At 32.9% G+C, this 3805-nt stretch overlaps 1 protein-coding gene across 5 annotated transcripts in view; it reads left to right on the top strand.

The window, feature by feature from the left end:
- The window catches only part of RABGAP1L (RAB GTPase activating protein 1 like), a 665252-nt gene that overhangs the window by 404834 nt on the left and 256613 nt on the right, over positions 1–3805 (top strand). The gene's annotated exons all lie outside the window — the stretch shown is intronic.

Below are 3805 nucleotides of genomic sequence, written 5' to 3'. Positions count from 1 at the left end.
TAACTTATTATAGCTGATCTTAGTCTTCACAGGTAGATGGTATTGATTCTATTCCAGCTGGATTAGTATTTTATAAGTTTTGTCTGCTATTTTCCTGTGGCACATAAACTAACTGAAAATTTAAAACTTGGCTATAGTGCCAAATCTAGACAAAAAAGATTCTAGCTCCATTACTACTTCTCTCCCCCAAATAAAAATTAGATTAAGGGCTGAGATTTTCATTTGATATTCATAAGTTTTTATTTTCTAGGGATCAAATTCAAATTTAAATGGGTTTGGATCTTATTAAATATATTATTTCCTCTGTGTGAGGAGAGTGAGGTGGGGGATGGGTAGAAAGAGATGATATTTAAGCTGCATGTCTAAAACAAGCAGAAATTTGTGTCCATTTGTTGTTGTTCTACCATTATCCTGAATAATTTCTCGTGATCTGGCTCTTACCTTCTTAATCACACAACCAATCTTCCCTATCCCAGGACTCCTGTGTTCATCTCAGACTCAAGTAGAGTTTTCTTATTTACTCATCCTTTGGAGAGACACTATACTTTTCTTTGTATCTCCAAAGCCTACGGCAGTGTCTGCTTCTCCTGTGATCAGTGACTATGTGTAGGAATGCCAAAGTCATTATTAACTTTAATGATTTTTACCACATTCAAGGAGATAAAGAATTATTCTCCTTATAAGATTATAGATGGTAAAATATTCAGCTAATTGTCATTTGCTTGGAAAGAGAGATGTTGATCATTTTTTTGTGTATTTGTTGATCTTTGGTCTATCTTCTTTAGAAATGTTTCTGTTTGTGTCTTTTGCCCAACTTTAATGGAGTCATTTGATCTTCTTTTGTTGATCTGTTTGAGTTCTGTGTAGACTGTGGTTATCAGTCACCTGTCAAATGTGTAGCATACAAATATCTTTTCCAAGTCTGTAAGTTGTCTGTTTGCTTTGGTGATTGTGTCTTTGTCTGTGCAGAAGTTTTCTAACTTGATCAGGTCCAGTTTATTTATTTTTAATGTTGCTGTGAATGCAATGGGATCTTCTCATAAGTTTTTTCTCTAGGCTGATATGTATAGGAGTTTTTTTCCAATAGTTTCTTCTAGAATTCTTATAGTTTCATGAACTCATGAGGATAAAAGACTTGAACCTGTCTTTTATCCTCATGAGTTCATTTTTCGGTAGTGGTGAGAGGTACAGTTTCTGTTTCAGTCTTTTTCATGTAGTTATCCAGTTCTCATAGCACCATTTATTGAATGGGGATTCTTTTCCCCATAGTATGGGTTTGCTTTGTTAAAGATCAGATGGCAATATGGGCATGATTTCATATCTGGATTCTCTATTCCGATTCAAATCTTTATTTTTATGGTATTACCATGCTGTTTTGCTTACTGTGGCCTTGTAGTATAGCCTGAACTCCAAATAAAGTGATGCCTCCAGATTTTCTTGTTTGTATATTGCTTTGATCAGGTGGGGTCTTTTCTGATTCCATATGAAATGTAGAGCTATTTTTTTTTTTTTTGATAACTAAAATATCACCTAACCCCAGTGAGTTACATGGTGTAAGTTACATGATGTAAGTTATGGCTTACATCATAAAGTTCTAAAACAACAGATGCTGGTGTGGATACAAATAAAAGAGAACACTCAAGCGCTGTTGATAGGACCACAAGCTAACTTGTCCTCTATGGAAAGTAATATGAAGATCCTCAAACAACTTAAAGTAGACTTACTAGCTGATTCAGCATTCCCACTAATGGGAATTTATCAAAAAGAAAGAAAGACATTTTATAAAAAAGACACTTGCACTCAAATGTTCATAGCAGCACAATTCACAGTCACCACAAAGGATGTGAAAACAACCCAAAGGCCCATTAATACATAAATGGTTAATAACATGTGGATATGTATTCCACAGAAGACTACTCAACCATAAAAAGATGATTACCTACTATCTTCTGTGACAACCTCAATGGAATTGGAGACCATTTTCCTAAGTAAAATATCACAAGAATGGAAAAACAAACACCACATATATTTAATACTAAATTGGAACTAGTTGATCAACACCTATGTAGACATAAGGAAGCAAAACTCAATGAATTTGGGGTTGGGGAGAAGGAAGGAAGGGGAAGGGGAAATTCCCACCCAATGGGTACTTTCAGTAGGTTCATTACACACTTTCTAGGTGAAGGGAAACTATAACTTCTACTTAAAATTTACAGAAGCAAACTAGGTAAACAAAACATATGTACCCTCATAATATACTGAAATAAACTTTAAAAAATTTAAAAAGTTGAGAGAGAGAGAAACTTAAGTGAATTATTTTCTCGAGGGTAGGCTATAGTTATCTTACCTGTAGTGTTTTATTTATTTTATTTGTTTGTTTGTTTGTTTTGTATAGCCATTTGAGTGGAGAGATCCAAGACTAAGATGAAGGGACTTAGATCTCAGTGGTAAGGAAAGTATCATAGGCCATATATGTACAAGTTAGAGTCACTTGAGTTGTCAATGACAGAATTGCTAATGGAGTAGAGAATATAGTGTACTTGTATTCTACATAGCTAAGTAAGAGCCAAAATATATTTGCTGACTTGAATAACTGAGGTCAAAGACCAGAAATTCTGAAAATGCCTCAAAGAACTCAGTTAAAAATGTAATAAGCAAATATTTAGAGAATCAAAATAATAGGAAACTTATTTAACTTTAGGAGATTTTATTTAAGTAATTTAGGTTTCTCATAGTTTATAAGTAGATAATTGAAGTGGCTTATTTGTGTACAAACTTAAATAGTTACTTTTTTAAGTAGATGAATAGAACTCTACTTGATTTAGTTACTCAGGCATTAAGTTAGTCTAACAAAGGTATGAAATATCATCATCTATCAAATTCGTATTTTCAAGGAAGTGATATTTAAAGTAGATTTTTACATAATAGTTATATCCTAGGACACTGAGCAGTTGATAACATCTTTTTCTGTCTGTTAGGTATAGTTCTAGAATATTGGATGTGTCCCTTTCTGTATTCTTTCAGTTTATTGATACCATAATTTAGAGATTTCTTCAACTTCAAACTTTTATTCTCTGCTCTGGTAAAAATACCTTGAAAGGGTTAATATATTAGATTTTATTGCTCATTTTCCTGAAATCTATTTTTTATTGAAAAAAATTAGCAACTTTAAGAAGACTCTGAGAAGATTATATTACATTATCTATCAAAATTAAAAATGCATTTATCCTTTGGCCCAGTAATTCCTCTTTGGAAATGTGGCCTACCCCAAGCCCATTCCTGCATATGTAAAAAAATGATGCATATACAAGATTGTTTATTGCAACTATAGATGACAAAAATTAGAAGCATCCATAAATAGAAAAATACCAATGGATATATGGCTAAATGAGCTATGATACATCTGTATAAGAATACTTTGTAGCTATTTTTAAAAAGTAAAGAGGCAACTCTATATATTGAGGTGGAAATATTTCTAATGTACATTGTTAAGAGAAAAAATAAAGATGCATAACTATATATATAGAATGTTATCTTTTATGTAGGAAAGGGCTAAAATAAAATAAGTGTAATTATTTTATTTGCATAGAGAAACACTCCAGGAAACAGTATGTGAAATTATTATTATCATTATTATTATTTGAGACAGAGTCTCGCTATATTGCCCTCAGTAGAGTGCTGTCACGTCATAGCTCACAGCAACCTCAAACTTTTGGGCTTAGGCGATTCTCTTGCCTCAGCCTCCCAAGTAGCTGGGACTATAGGTGCTCACCACAATACCTGGCTATTATTTGTTGTTGTTGTT

This window comes from Otolemur garnettii, unplaced genomic scaffold (assembly GCF_000181295.1).
Source record: "Otolemur garnettii isolate 467f Iridium unplaced genomic scaffold, OtoGar3 scaffold00016, whole genome shotgun sequence".
Taxonomy (NCBI): Eukaryota; Metazoa; Chordata; class Mammalia; order Primates; family Galagidae; genus Otolemur; species Otolemur garnettii.
This window is presented reverse-complemented; position numbering and strand designations above follow the sequence as displayed.